Source organism: Amia ocellicauda, unplaced genomic scaffold, assembly GCF_036373705.1.
Source record: "Amia ocellicauda isolate fAmiCal2 unplaced genomic scaffold, fAmiCal2.hap1 HAP1_SCAFFOLD_58, whole genome shotgun sequence".
In the NCBI taxonomy this organism is placed as follows: Eukaryota; Metazoa; Chordata; class Actinopteri; order Amiiformes; family Amiidae; genus Amia; species Amia ocellicauda.
The window spans coordinates 271,201-287,140 of NW_027102988.1; the positions used below are offsets into that span (position 1 = coordinate 271,201).

General features: G+C 40.5%; 1 non-coding gene and 5 pseudogenes across 1 annotated transcript; all 6 read right to left on the bottom strand.

Annotated features, from left to right (window-relative positions):
• Positions 1-7,821: 7,821 nt before the first annotated feature.
• LOC136738815 (U5 spliceosomal RNA) lies at positions 7,822-7,936 on the bottom strand. The gene has a single exon (XR_010812709.1). It is a non-coding gene; the product is annotated as a U5 spliceosomal RNA (small nuclear RNA).
• A 6,497-nt stretch (positions 7,937-14,433) lies between these two features.
• On the bottom strand, positions 14,434-14,552 carry LOC136738670 (uncharacterized; annotated as a pseudogene).
• Positions 14,553-14,761: 209 nt separating this feature from the next.
• Positions 14,762-14,880, bottom strand: LOC136738653 (uncharacterized; annotated as a pseudogene).
• Positions 14,881-15,096: 216 nt separating this feature from the next.
• LOC136738801 (uncharacterized) lies at positions 15,097-15,215 on the bottom strand (annotated as a pseudogene).
• Positions 15,216-15,428: 213 nt separating this feature from the next.
• Positions 15,429-15,547, bottom strand: LOC136738650 (uncharacterized; annotated as a pseudogene).
• A 215-nt stretch (positions 15,548-15,762) lies between these two features.
• On the bottom strand, positions 15,763-15,881 carry LOC136738737 (uncharacterized; annotated as a pseudogene).
• Between the last annotated feature and the right edge of the window lie 59 nt (positions 15,882-15,940).

Below are 15,940 nucleotides of genomic sequence, written 5' to 3' on the forward strand. Positions count from 1 at the left end.
CTTGTGTCAATTTCAGACTAAACAGTTAAACAGGAATGAGAAGATATTTCTCAGCGTTGACAGATTTTATTTCTAAAATTATCAACAAAACAGTTGAATGCAACACACATTTATATTTAAGAAAACTAAATGATATTACACATTCTAGAGTTATGAATCACAGATTAACATTTCTAATTGATTTCTCAAATGTCATGAATCACAAACTCCAAACTGTTAAACTTATGTGAACTTCGTCGCAGAGAGGCCTCTCTGGCTTCGGGCTCAGATAACAGCACACGGCACGAGGTCCGTGTGGTTTGGAACAAAGGCAGTCCGGTTCGGCTTTGTCCAAGAACTTCCACTCAGTCGATGCACCTGGAAGTTGGGGTTTCGCGAATGTAGAGTCTTTTCCAAACAGATTTTCCACTGGTTTGAAGGCTCCAAGGTTGTGCACAAAATCTTCTTTGTAAGCAGGGTTCCACCGTAGTTACTTGAAGACAAAGTCTTTGAGGAAAGCAGGGCCCTGTTCGTTCCAAGGGTCAAGTTTCTTAAGACTCAAATAGCTATTTAAATGACTTTCGTATTCAGTCGACTTAGTCAATTGTCCAGCTGGATGCCTGGGCACAGGCGGGCAGCGCAGTCTGTAAAGTTCTTTATTTAATAAAGTCCTTTAAAAGAATTCTTCGTACGGCTCAATCTCCTTCTCCCAGTTTAACCCTTCTGTTGCTGGTAAAGACTTAGTTGGTTTCTGGTTCCGGTTCTGGCAACAGAGATACAAGTTGAGCTGTGGCAGCGAGTTACTGGTTTAGGTGAGAGAGAGAGAGAGATGCCGTGCGTTACCCTTTATACGCCTGTCAGATCAATAGGTGATTGGTTCTTTAGTTTGTGAGATTGGATTTCGGCTTCAGCCCCCAGTGTCCTATTGGAGGGGGGCTTGATTTATGACTGATGTCAATCCATGCCATCTTTTGGAAATGCCGGTTGGCACGGGTTCGTAGCTCTGTGTCGGGATTTCGGCTCTCGTCCATTTCAAAGAGTTTTTATTTCCTACAGGCCCCCTTCCCCAGACATCTCACAGCAGGGATTCCAAGCTATTTGGCCCATTCTTGGTGCCATCCTCCCAAGACTGTCACTTTGATGTAAACCAGTTCACATGCTGATGAGTTAAGGAAATCTGATAAATTTGGGGGGGAGAGGTCTTCTTTAGATCAGTGCTTCAGCTCAGAGCTAAAATGCTCTTATCAGAATACACCCAACATAACGCTACACTGGTTAATTCTGTTCTGGGAAAACCACAATCCTGCAGGTTTAATAAGTCTCTCTACACATCAGTCCCTGAGTACCTTCAATCAATGGTCATTTTGACCAATTAAGCCCAAGAATTGAGTCAATTAAGTTGTCATGGACTACCCAGTGAAGACGTGAACTCACGACTAGGTCACACTGTGAGCTCACCAGAGCAGACATTACACTGAGCTCACTGTGAGCTCACTTAGCGCTTTTCCAGCGACATGGTGCCGGTGCTGGAGCCGGAGCTGGTGCTCGGCCTGGGATCCAGCTGATCTTTTTTGAACCGGCCCGCTTTTCCACCGGTTTTGACGTCACTGGATGTGGGCGTTCCCAAGCATGGAGTAGAAGTGGAGAAACACAGCAATAGTAATCAGCACCGAGGCGACTGCGTCTTTAAACCCCATTTAACATCACAATCAAACTCATTCCGCGTCTATGGCAAATCGTAACCCTAATGTTACAAATGTTCCCTAAACACCTATTTTGCAGGATCAATATAAAATTATTAGGATTTTTTAAACTTTTACTGACACACATAGTTAATAGCAATGTGTTATAACTTTACCGAAAATAATAATCTGTATATCTTTAATTGTTTAGACGTTATTAAGATATAATGCATCTTTCACATAGGGAACATTTGTAACATGTTAGGAAAAACAAACAAATGATTTGAAAATATTCATAATTACAGCATACAATTTGTCAGGCTTCATAACAATGGTATTTATAACATACTCTGTAAAAATCAAGCAAATAGCATTTGTGGTTCATGAGAAAATATGTATATATAATCAAAGCTATCAGACTATAGCAGCCGGTGCATGAAGACACATACGATTATACAGCATTATTTGGCAGCTTCGCAAGACCTAATTTTAAACGTTGTTGGTAAGTTAGATAATTAGTGGGGACCCGCTATTTGCAGTTCTTCCCCTCCATAATTGCTAAAATAAAGTTTTACTGACATTTTATTGACCCTACCACTGCATAGGGCACATCTGTAACATGAACACTACTGAATGGCACATACATTGAAAACTACGGAGAACTGAGACAAATCCACTTTACACTTCATAAATAATCTTAAAACGTTTCCAACCAAGGCAACACCCACTTGAAATACGTTCATTCTCATTTTTGGTAAACAAAAAGAGAGATTGTTACATATGTTCCCTATGATGCATCTACAGAGAGATAGAGACAGACAGACACTAACTCTCTCTCTCTCTCTCTCTCAGCTGGGAGTGTGTGGGAGGGGTCTGCAGTGAGCGGGAGTGCTGCTGAGAGCTCTGTCCTTTGGCTGCGTTTTTTTGTTGCTTTACTTTTTTCAGTTTGTTTATTTTGTCTTCTGTTTTCAGTGCTTTTCTTATTGTGGGGGAACAGGGGAGGGGAGGGGGGAGTACCGGTAGTTCTTCCCGGGTCGGGGGGTCGGACCCCCTGAATGCGTCTTTTGAAAAACTGACCCGACGCCATGGAGTCAAGATCGCTCCGGTGCAGTTCTGCCCCCTAGAGCAGTGTGTGTTAGCGGTTGGGGAGGTAGCAGGGTGTGAAAATATCAAGTCTGCTGCCATTGTTATCTTCTTAAAAACCACTGATCTGCTCAATCAGCTAGTGGCTAATGGCACAGTGTTAGACGACACTTTCACCCCGGTGTTGCCGCTCGCTGCTCCTGCCCGGAAGGTAACGCTGTCTAACGTCCCTCCGTTCATCCGCACCGGCTCGGGCAGCTGATGTCCGGCATTAAGAGGGTCCCGCTGGGCTGCAAAGCCCCGCAACTGAAACACGTCGTGTCCTTCCGAAGGCAGCTGTATATGATCCTCAATAACATCAATGAGGATCTTAATGTCTCCGAAGTTGGATCTCTCTTGCTGCCACCACCACGAAGATTGCTCTTTAGTAATGTTGGAAAGTCAAAGACAGCAACCGTCAGGGTTCTTGCATATGACGTATTCGTGCTGCACCTCTCTGCAAGGATCCAGGGCAGTTTGTCAATGTAAACTCCAGTGCCTGGGAATATTTCCACCTAAAAGACAATGGTAAATAAAAAACAAGTTTATCCCCAAACTATTCTTATATTATGTTAAGTGGAATACATTATCAGTGAGGCTGTGATTTTGTTACAGAAATGTGTTATTAAAGACCACAGTATGTCTCAATTCTAAGTTTATTAATTTACAGACATAATAAAGTCAGTGAATCTGTGACACCCATAATTCAATTACATTCTTATTATCAACTTTAACTATGAATATAACTGATAATGTAGCATCATTAGATTGTTTACAACCAATATTTGTTTTCAATATATATATTTTTACCTTGTCTTTGTAATATTGTAGACCAAGAGTGTTATACCTGTTTTGGTGATTCTTTGTCAGATTCAGAACAATTTGCTGTGGGGCTGTCAGAACCACTTGATGGTGACACACTTTTGTCTTCATTGCTGATAAATGTGGCTTTTGTTACAATTTTTTTCAGATTGTCCAAAAGGTCTGGAATCTCTGGAGAAAAAAACCTTAGTATTAAATGATAATCATTTCTAGTAATATATTTAATACAAAGTGAAAACAAAACCATCAATGCCTGCAATTATACTTGAGAGACTTGCTCTATGTTATTGGCAAACTGACCTTTTTGTGGGTCATTAACATTAGCTACGAAAAAAATAAAAGAGATAAAATACAACAATTACCAGGTCTAATGTAATGCATATAGTCATTAATGTAGGATTATGAAGTTATGTTGAAAAACTTTATTTAATAATCAGTATTATTAAACTATTAGACAGTGCACATTAAGAGTCTGTATTGTGGTTCTAGATTACTTCAGTATGATCAACTATAATACATTACTCTGGAATCTAAATTACTGAAGAATAACATTTATCAAGGTAAAGAATTATTTGCTATAAATAAAAAAACTTACCATCAACCATACGGTTTCGAAGACATTGGTTTTCATTTTTAAGTCTTGTGTTTTCCTTTTCGAGCTGCTTAACGTTTTGCTGTAGCTCAACTTCACTGGACTCTTTAAATGTCTGTAGAATATGACGGGATCTAATTCTTGAAGCTCCATCGGTTTTCTTTCTTATTCTGTGCTGTATTCAGAGAGGAAAAGAGTTTAAAATGAAAATATATATATATATATATGAATATGATTAAAAAAAAACAATCCTGCAATACATTTATTTAATATTTGCAGTAATTATCTCACCGGTAACTGTGGTTCATCAAGGTCACTATCATCTGAAATTTGAAGTTTTTTGTTTGGTTTAGGTACTCTCTTCATTTTAGGACAGGGCATTTTTGTTAGGTCATTAAGTTTTCTTCTTAGTTCGCCTTCTTTTCCTAAAATAAAAATAAAATAAATAAAACCCTGCATTATGTCCACAGATATTTGGGGATTATATTTATTTGTCATAAAAATACTGTGCTTTGACCATACAAATTAAGATGAACAGCCAACACTGAATCAAAACTGAAGTTAAATTATATCTGGTTTAATTTATTTTGTGATTTGGGGGATTTTATTGTAAAGCACAACACACAATAAATCGTTCTTACAAATGCCAGTCAAGTATGACGAGTTTTAGCGCCCTCACCACCACCTACCATGTTATAAGAGTATGTTAGAAGTACAACACATTAATAACTTAAACATTCATTTCAAATATACTGTGATTGTATATATCAAATAGCATGTAAAGACTTTAATGTTTTTTTTTTTTAAATAAACATTGTTACCAGTCATAATGATCTGCGCTTCATGGACAGGCCATCCACCTTTTGGAGGTTTGTTCGTGTCTCTCCACTCTGCTCTGAAGTTTCGAGTCGTCTCTTCGTCATCATCAGCAATGCTGAATAAATCAAAATTGCGAAAGCAAGCAGTGGGAATCACGCTGTAAGAGTCTTTGTCGACCCCGCTTTCCCACTTCACCAACGCGTGCATCACCGCCATACTACCTTCACCTTCTCGTCCGTTTTTTCTGCGCGTTTTTCCCCCGACAAGTCACGGCACAAAAAACAGTCCCGCTCTGCATTCTGGTACTTGGCGTTCTTAATAACACCAACAGGGTGTAATCGCATAGACCACTCGAGTATAAAGTACTACATATCCCATCTGTTACAGTTTTTTTTCTTCTTCTGAAACTGCAAGCGCACTACATAAAGTTTGGCAAATGAAGAAATTTGGATGATGAGTTTACAATCTTATAAACAGTATTTAAGTAAACCTAGATATGCAATTCCAAAAAGAACAGCATCGAGATGGAGAAACAGGATACAAAAATAATAATACAATGTTTATACTTTTTGTATTTTAATTACAGTATGTAATTATTGCCTTTTGATTTACATTTACAGAAAAAGAACGGCGGCAAACGTGGACTACCCAACAAGAAGCAACAAAGTTACTAAAATATCAGATTCTCAGGTAAGCTTCATGCAGCCATACATGTATAATTATAAAATCAATCCAAAAAATAGACCTTGTTTACCCTACAACTGATTTGAGTGTTAATTCTATTTAAGATATAAAAAAATATTTTGTTTTCTGAACTAATAATCTGTGAACATTCTATTATATCTATAATTTTAATTAATACATTTATTTTATTATTGGTGGAACATTATATTTTTCAGCTCAGATGATTTCACGTACCATCAATTTTTCTGTTAATAAATGTGCAAAAACAAATCAGATGGATAGGCCCCTACATATGAACATTAAGTTAAAGGCCTAGAGTGAGTGTTCTTCACTTCCAGTCATGGCGGGCCACAATCCAGCTCTTTGTAACTCATCAACAACCAAAGACCTGGGAAAAGGGTTAAATGGCTTCAGTTAAGCCAATTAGGTAATTAAGAGCTCAACTGGAAAAAAAACAGCAGGCATAGGGGTACTTTAGGACCACAGTCACTGATATAACCTACAATGTTGTTGTAATGAAAATCAGCAGACAGTGGGCCTCCTCCAGGACTAAGGTTGAGAAGCACTGGTCTTGAAGACCACAATAACAATCGACCTCAAGGGCTAGGGATATTCGAGGTGATGCTAAACCAGTCCTGAATGTTTAAATATAATGTTATTTTCTTGTAGTGTGCCGTTGCTGTTAATGCAACCAGTTATATTGAGCCATCAAATACAGAAGCTGACGAAAGACATCAACATGTAAATTTAGTTGTAAATTTAAAGTGTGTGTGAAAAGTATTTTGTATATGGAGATTAACCCATAGTTTCACAGATAAATTGTGGACCAGTGATATTCAGGATCTTCAAAACAAGTCCTGAATGCTCAAACTTAACACTTCTTTTTTTAGAGTGTCGTTGCTGTCAATCCAGCCAGTGATGTGGAGCCATCAGATACAGAAGCTGATGAAAAACAACATGTAAATTTCCTAAATTAATATGGTGCATCAAAATAGTTATTTAGCACTTTCAACTGTTTCTTTGTGATTCCTAAAATTACTTTACAGGCTGGGGCTGGGGGAAGACACTGCGCCCGCCTGGAGAAGCCTGTACAAGCCCCCCTCAATAAGAGAGCTGGCAATCTGCAGTGGAGGGTGTTACACACCATTATTGCTGTCAATTCTTTTATTACTGTTCTTAACCCTGCTGTGTCCGACGCCTGCCCATTCTGTGCTCAGAGAGAGACCGTGTTTCACTGTTTCAGCACTTGCTCTCGGTTGTCACCCATTTTTAGTCTTTTAACTCGTCTTTTTACTGATCTTAACCTGATTTTTAACACAAAGGTTTTTATTTTAGGGGCGCGATACACCAGAAGGACCAAACATGTGGACCAGCTGGTAAACTTCTTGCTGGGCCAGGCTAAAATGGCCGTCTATAAGACTAGGAAGAACAGAGTGTGTGGGGAGGGCAGTGAGGATGCAGTGAGAGTGTTTGCCATGCTGGTCAAGTGCAGAGTCAGACTAGAGTTTAACTATTACAGGCTGATGAATGATTTGGAGAGTTTTGAACAGGTCTGGTGTATTAATGATGCCCTTTGTGAATTATATGACGGGGAGTTGGTTTTTATTATGTAATTCATTTATAGGGTTTAGTATTTGATGGTTGTTTTGTTGTGTGTATTGGGTTGCTTTCTTTAAAAGTGTACAGATCAGTGGCGGAGTTAATGCTTGTTGGGGGGAGACAAACAAAGGGGAACACTATTTTTTATTTATTTATTTATTTTCTTTTGTATGAATTATTGCGTGTTGCAAACAGGCAATGAAGTCTGATAAAAGTCAAAAAGTCTCTCTCTCTCTCACACACACACACACAGCCAGCAAGACACACAGAGCCAGCCAGCTCAGCGATGACATCACAAACATCTCTCTCAGGTGACTCCTATGACATCACAGAGCACGTACATTCCGTTGCTTGCCGTCTGTCAACCACTCAGTCACTGCCAGCCAGACTGGCTGGCTGACTGGATGGTGGGGCTGCTTGCTGCTGCTGCGTACCTTAGCAAGCTTATTTGCTTGACCGGCCTTCCTCCTCCGCCCACATGCCCACCTATGTCCGATCTGCTGTTCACCTGGATCACAGCTCCGCCCCAACAAGGCAGAGCCTCCCAAGAATGGTACAAACTCACCCACGATCCCCTCCACGGAAAGCTATAGCAAAAGGCAAAAGCATTATACGTAATGAAGAGGAACCCGAGTCCAAGACGCATCCGACCAGCCATACATATTTGTGTGTATTAAAGATCACATTTTATTACATTTAGATTTTCTGTACTTTATTACATCTTTTTGTGATTTTTAAATGTATTGTTTCTTTTCCTTATATATGTATGTATGTATGTATGTGTGTGTGTGTCTGTGTGAAAGTGTATGTGTTTGTGTGTCTCTGTGTGAAAGTGAGTGTGTGTGTGTCTGTCTCTGTGTTTGTGTGTCTGTCTCTGTGTGAAAGTGAGTGTGTGTGCGTGTGTCTGTCTGTGAAAGTGTGTGTGTGTGTGTGGGTGTGACAGTGTGTATGAGTGTCTGTCTGTCATGTAACTCGCACATCTGTGAGGGCACCATTTTTGCAGAAAGAGATGTACACATTTTGGAGCAACATATGCTGCCATCCAGACATCGTCTTTTCCAGGGACGTCCCTGCATTTTTCAGCAGGATAACGCCAAACCACATTCTGCCCAGATTACAAGCGCATGGTTGCGTAGGCAGAGAGTGCGGGTGCTAGCATGGCCTGCCTGCAGTCCTGACCTGTCTCCGAATTGAGAATGTGTGGCGCACTATGAAGTGCAAATTAAGACAACGAAGGCCCTGTGCAGTTGCGCAGCTGAGGAAATGCATAATGGATGAATGGGGGGAAATCCCACTTGCTAAACTTAACCAAGTGGTGTCTTCAGTGCCCAAGTGCTTAATAAGTGTTATTAAAAGAAAAGGTGATGTTACATAGTGGTAAACAGTCGACTGTCCCAACTTTCTTGGTTTCTTTTCACTGCTAATGAGATGCTGTAGAGTGAGTTAGTTATATTGCTTTCAGGAGCTCTAATCGTATTGATGAGTTCATGCAGCATTTGTAATTGAATTTCAAAAAGAAATCCTTGCTGTCTGGCCTGTGTGTATGAGATGTACTATGTCAATCTTTGGCTAACAACTGAAACATTGGTAGAACAGAAATGGCAACATAAAAAAGAAAAGTACATTTTAAAAGAGCACATTAAATAGGATGAATATACAGTTTTTTACAATCACTTTGTCACTAATTTCAGAACCTTGATGTCATTTTTCAAAACTCTAGACACAAAACTCAAAACGGTCATCACTTGTAACACAGGCTGTCCAATGTTCAAAACATTGCATTGTGCATTCATATCTTTAAAGAAACCTTGCACTTGCAGACTTGTTGGTTCAAATAATTCATTTATCATGAAATACCATAGTAACATTTATTTAGATCACCCACACAGAAGATACCGATAGTTTCACTGTGTAGTTGTTCGTACAATCATTAAATATTGTAGTACAAAATATGTGATACATGTTTCATTATGGTACTACACATAAATACATCACTGTAAAAGGACTAGTAGAGAGAATACTACAGACACAGTGGAATCATTGAACAAAATCTGAAATGTATTGATGCAATACAATCAAATCACACCATAGGTTTCTTTGAAGCCATGCAACAATAATTAGCTACAAAAAAGAACAAAACTACAGTAAAATGTCAACTGCAGTGTTCCTCACCTGGCTTAGTGTAAAACAAAGGATTGATTACTGTACTTCTGAATTTCCATCAGCCCTGTGTTCAGGTTCAGGTTCTCACAACCATTTTTCACAAGAGGCATCTTGAAACTGAACATACCTGAACATACTCAGTCATCAGCTGCTTCACTCTGTCTGCATTTCTTTCAAAAGGCACACTATACTCTGTGCTACACATTGGTATGCAGTATACAGTCATTTGACAATTGAGAGTAGCCTAATGTTTAGTGCATGCTGAAGACTTGCCGCTTCTCAGTACGGAAATTTCTGATGATTGAGGCCACAGTTGATCCTGAGTTGATTCTGAGGTTTGATTGAATCATTGTAGCTGCCTCAGTCATGGTCATGCCATGATTTACAACATGCTCTACAACTATTTCTCGGATTTCACTGGACACTATTTGCTGTTGCTGCCGCTGTCTGGTCCGTGGCCCTGTCCTCTACCACGTTCCCCCAACACCTCTCAAATGAGGCCCATGGCTGCCTCTCTGGTGAGGCCTAAGCCCTCCTCTATGACGAGGCCCACGACCACCTCTCAGAAGGGGTGCATGTCCCCTTCCATTCCTTTGACCACCACGTCTTCCTCCTCCCACTGCTTGACCTCTATTGTGACCTGGATGACTTGCCGGCTCCATGTTATCACTGTGTTGCTGGGGTGGATAGCACTCATTTCACTCGATACTCGTACCACAATGTGAAATCAATCATCAATAACCAGTTGGCAGTATTGGAAAAGCAATTACAAGGGCCTGCATACATACAGTAATGTCAAATCTGATGTGGAAGAACAATCATCTTCAACCAGGTTGGAGCGTTAGTTGCAATGCCTTTAATACACGCAGCGTGGAGAGGAACAGTGACTCAAGTAGATCCCAAAGTCGCTCTGCCTTCATTTTAACAGTCAGAGCTTTTATACACAAAAATCAAAGAGCTGGTTATAATCAGAAAGTCATTACTATGTTATCTTAAAAGTTAGCTAAGCAGAATTTATATCATTATAGGACAGAGTTCATAGATCAACACATGGATTAGGGAGCAGGCACTTCAATCATACTGTTTGACATTGTCTCCAAGATTCTCATCGTAAATAACAAACAGAAATCAAACTACCTTCTGGCCTGACCTTCTAGCTTGACCTTATCTTTCTTAAGTATACAAGAGAGAAAAACAGGTATTAGAGAAAGAATTTCTAACTTTCCTTCCACACTGAAAACATGGTGTGGAAAAGTGCTACATGATGATGAATGATGATGAAATATTACATCCATAGATAATGTAGTCCAACTGGTTCATGCTCCTCGGTTATTGGTGTCAATGGATCTCATTATCCTGAAACTTTCATGATCGAAACATGGAATATTGTTTGTCAGTTTCCATAAAATTATGCATTAAGAGTAATGCAACAGTCACTTATCATTTTGAGCAGCTGTATCAATTGATAGTTAGATCTTTGTAATGAAATGAATAGACAGTGATCTCAGATGTAATGTGTGAATTGCATTTTGAAATGGTAATACTTTGATGTTAAGTTGTGTCATTTTAGTTCAATGAACAAATGATCTGAGGTTGATGTGTATTGTATCCAAGCAATTGTAAAAAAGTGTTAGAGTTTTGAAAAATGTGCATTTTGATCATCGGGTGTGAGTTTAGTGTCTAGAGTTTTGAAAAATGACATCAAGGTTCTGAAATGAGTGCCAAAGTGATTGTAAAAAAGTGTAATATCAGGGGACAGTGGCTATTAGTGATCTGGCCTTCCGTGGCCTCTGTATTAATGTAACAGGTCACATTGTATGTGTACACTGATACTTGATAGTATAATATAGTACAAGTAAAAAACATACATAGGTATCATAGAAGTATTTTGCAGAAATGATTATGGATAGTTATCAAAATGGAGAGGAAATGCTAAATCCAGTCTCCCCAGGCTGAGCTTCTATTGCTGCACCTGCTGGCCCCACTATATGGATAGAGCCACACCAAGTACAAGAGTCTCCCCATTGCTATTTATATCTCCCTATCCAGTCTTCTGTAGGTGTCAGGGTGGGGTGCCTATTCCCCTGCATGCTTTGAAACCTATAGCACCTGGGACGCACACTTGGGATCCGGTTCCTCTGCCCCTCACATACACATGAGGAATCCTAGGTGCTCAACACGTCATACTGTCTCTTTCATCTCATGTGTAAACTATGGACAAATACATGACTAAACGTGTTTAGTTGCTTTTCCCAGAATGCTTTGCGCCACGATATGCAAATAACGGGGACTATGATTGGCTCCCTGACATTACCCACACTGCGACTGATGCTACCCATTTCACTACCCAACAAAGACCCATAATATGCGTGTGTCTGTCTGTCTGTCTGTCTGTCAAAGTATGTCTGTGTGTGTCTGTGTGTGTCTGTGTCTGTCTGTGTGTGAAAGTGTGTGTGTGTCTGTCTGTCTGTCTGTCATGTAACTTGCACATCTGTGAGGGCACCACTAATGCAGAAAGAGATGTACACATATTGTTTATTTTCCATATATATGTATGTATGTATGTATGCATGTCCAATTGCTTTGACAATACAAATGAATTGAATTGAGAGGGAGAGAGAGAGAGTAAGAGAGAGAGAGACAGACAGACAGATAGACAGAGAGACACACACACACACACACACACACACACACACACACAGAGAGCCAGCCAGCCAGCTCAGCGATGACATGACGAGCCTCTCTCAGCTTACTGCTATGACATCACAGAGCACGTACATTCCGTTTAACAAATCGTTAAACAAAAAAGGTTATAAACACATTGACTACAATACCGGTTAGTAAGACGAAGGTGAGTCTCTCGTTAGTATTATTAGTCAGACATTAAATAACTACGCAGGTTAGTATTTATGTCAGGTAACTTCTCGTTATATATATATCAGTCTCATTTACGTTTAGGTGCCGAGAAAGATCCTATTTGTTACCACAATTTCCCTTAACTGATTATTATTCAATGATTAAGGATAGGCAGGGCCACCAATAATCTAATGTCTATTAACTTGTGTCAATTTCAGACTAAACAGTTAAACAGGAATGAGAAGATATTTCTCGGCGTTGACAGATTTTATTTCTAAAATTATCAACAAAACAGTTTAATGCAACTCACATTTATATTTAAGAAAACTAAATGATATTACACATTCTAGAGTTATGAATCACAGATTAACATTTCTAATTGATTTCTCAAATGTCATGAATCACAAACTCCAAACTGTTAAACTTATGTGAACTTCGTCGCAGAGAGGCCTCTCTGGCTTCGGGCTCAGATAACAGCACACGGCACGAGGTCCGTGTGGTTTGGAACAAAGGCAGTCCGGTTCGGCTTTGTCCAAGAACTTCCACTCAGTCGATGCACCTGGAAGTTGGGGTTTCGCGAATGTAGAGTCTTTTCCAAACAGATTTTCCATTGGTTTGAAGGCTCCAAGGTTGTGCACAAAATCTTCTTTGTAAGCATGGTTCCACCGTAGTTACTTGAAGACAAAGTCTTTGAGGAAAGCAGGGCCCTGTTTGTTCCAAGGGTCAAGTTTCTTAAGACTCAAATAGCTATTTAAGTGACTGACACTTTCGTATTCAGTCGACTTAGTCAATTGTCCAGCTGTAAAACTCCACTGATCAGGTGGGTCTGTAAAGTTATTTATTTAATAAAGTCCTTTAAAAGAATTCTTCGTACGGCTCAATCTCCTTCTCCCAGTTTAACTCTTCTGTTGCCGGCAAAGACTTGGTTGGTTTCTGATTCCGGTTCTGGCAACAGAGCTACAGGTTGAGCTGTGGCAGCGAGTTTCTGGTTCAGGTGAGAGAGAGAGAGAGAGAAAGACTGTCCGCTGTTCCTTATAGTCTGTCAGATCAGTAGGTGATTGGTCCCTGAGTTCTTGAGATTGGATTTCGGTTTCAGCCCCCAGTGTCCTATTGGAGGGAGGCTTTATTTATGACTGATGTCAATCCATGCCATCTTTTGGAAATGCCGGTTGGCCTGGGTTCGTAGCTCTATGTCGGGATTTCGGCTCTCATCCACTTCAAAGAGTTTTTATCACCTACAGGCCCCTTTCTCCAGACATCTCATAGCAGAATTCCAAACTATTTGGCCTCTTCTCGGTGCCATCCTCCCCAAAACTGTCACTTTGATGCAAACCAGTTCCAAGCTGATGAGCTAAGGAAATCTGATAACTTTGGGGGGGGAGAGGTCTTCTTTAGATCAGTGCTTCAGCTCAGAGCCCAAATGCTCTTATCCAAATACACCCAACATAACGCTACATATGTATGTATGTATGTATATATGTGTAGAAGGAAAATTAGAAATTATTTTCTTACACCTGTTTTTCTCTCTTGTATACTTAAGAAAGATACGGTCAAGCTAGAAGGTCAGCCCAGAAGATAGTTTGATTTCTGTTTGTTATTTACGATGAGAACCTTGGAGACATTGTCAAACGGTATGACCTATGTGCCTGTTCCCTAAAACCATGTGTTGACCTATGAACTCTGTTCTATAATGATATATGTTCAGCTTAGTTAGCCTTTAAGATAACATTATAATGACTTTCTAGCATGTATGGATGTATGTATGTATGTATATATATATATATATATATATATATATATGTATGTATGTATGTCCAATTGCTTTGACAATACAAATGAATTGAATTGAGAGGAAGAGAGAGAGAGAGAGAGAGAGAGAAAAAGAGAGAGAGAGACAGACAGACAGACAGCTCAGCGATGACATCACGAGCCTCTCTCAGCTGACTGCTATGACATCACAGAGCACGTACATTCCGTTGCTTGTCGTCTGTCAACCACTCAGTCACTGCTAGCCAGACTGTCCCTAAGACAAAGTGTACAATACTTCAATTATATCTCCTCCAGACAGATAAAGAGTATTAAGAGCTACGATGAAGTTACCCAGGAGACGTAAAAAGCTTGCATCACCTGGTATTTCCTGGAGGTCACCCATCCAAGTACTAACCAGGCCCTGGCCCGTTTAGTTTCCAAGGTCTGACGAGATCGGGCAGGTTCAGGACGGTGTGGCCGCAAGCCGAGATGCCTGGCTGCATGATGTCTCTTAAAGGCTGACGGGTGTTGACGGAACTTCCAGCAAATAAAAAAAGAAAAATGGAGGGAAAAATATCAGTTCAGCAAAGGGTGTTGAAAGTAGCCGGGTACGTGTACATTTCTTCAATTATATCTCCTCCAGACAGAAAGAGAGTATTAAGATCTACGATGATGTTACCCAGGAGACATATAAAGCTTGCAGCACCTGGTATTTCCAGGAGGTCACCCATCCAAGTGCTGACCAGGCCCTGCTCTGTTTAGCTTCCGAGATCTGATGAGATCGGTCGCGTTCAGGACGGCGTGGCCGCAAGCCGAGAGGCCTGGCAGCATGATGTCTCTTAAAGGCGGGCGGGTTTTGACGGACCTTCCAGCAAAAAAAAAAAGAAAAAAGAAAAATGGAGGGAAAAATATCAGTGCAGCAAAGGGTGTTGAAAGTTGCCGGGTACGTGTACATTTCTTCAATTGTATCTTCTCCTGACAGAAAGAGAGTATTAAGAGCTACGATGAAGTTACCCAGGAGACGTAAAAAGCTTGCAGTACCTAGTTTTTCCAGGAGGTCACCAATCCAAATACTGACCAGGTCCTGCCACATTTTGCTTCCTAGATCTGACAAGATCGGGCGCGTTCAGGACGGTGTGGCCGCAAGCCAAAAAGCCTGGCTGCATGATGTCTCTTAAAGGCTGGCGGGTATTGACGGAACTTCCAGCAAAAAAAAAAAAAAAGAAAAACGGAGGGAAAAATATCAGTGCAGCAAAGGATGTTGAAAGTAGCCGGGTACGTGTACAATTCTTCAATTATATCTCCTCCAGACTGAAAGAGAGTATTAAGAGCTACGATGAAGTTACACAGGATAAGTAAAAAGCTTGCATCACCTGGTATTTCCAGGAGGTCACCCATCCAAGTACTAACCAGGCCCTGGCCCGTTTAGTTTCCAAGGTCTGACGAGATCGGGCGCGTTCAGGACGGTGTGGCCGCAAGCCAAGAGGCCTGGCTGCATGATGTCTCTAAATGGCTGGAGGGTATTGACAGAACTTCCAGCAAAAAAAAATGAAAAAAGAAAAATGGAGGGAGAAATATCCGTGCAGCAAAGGGTGTTAAAAGTAGCCGGGTACGTGTACAATACTTCAATTATATCTCCTCCAGACAGAAAAAGAGAATGAAGAGCTATGATAAAGTTACCCAGGAGACGTAAAAAGCTTGCAGCACCAGGTATTTCCACGAGTTCTCACATTCAAGTACTGACCAGGCCCTGCCCCGTTTAGCTTCCCAGATCTGATGAGATCGGGCGCATTCAGGACAATGTGTCCGCATGCCAAGAGGCTTGGCTGCATGATGTCTCTTAAAGGCTGGAGGATATTGACGGAACTTCCAG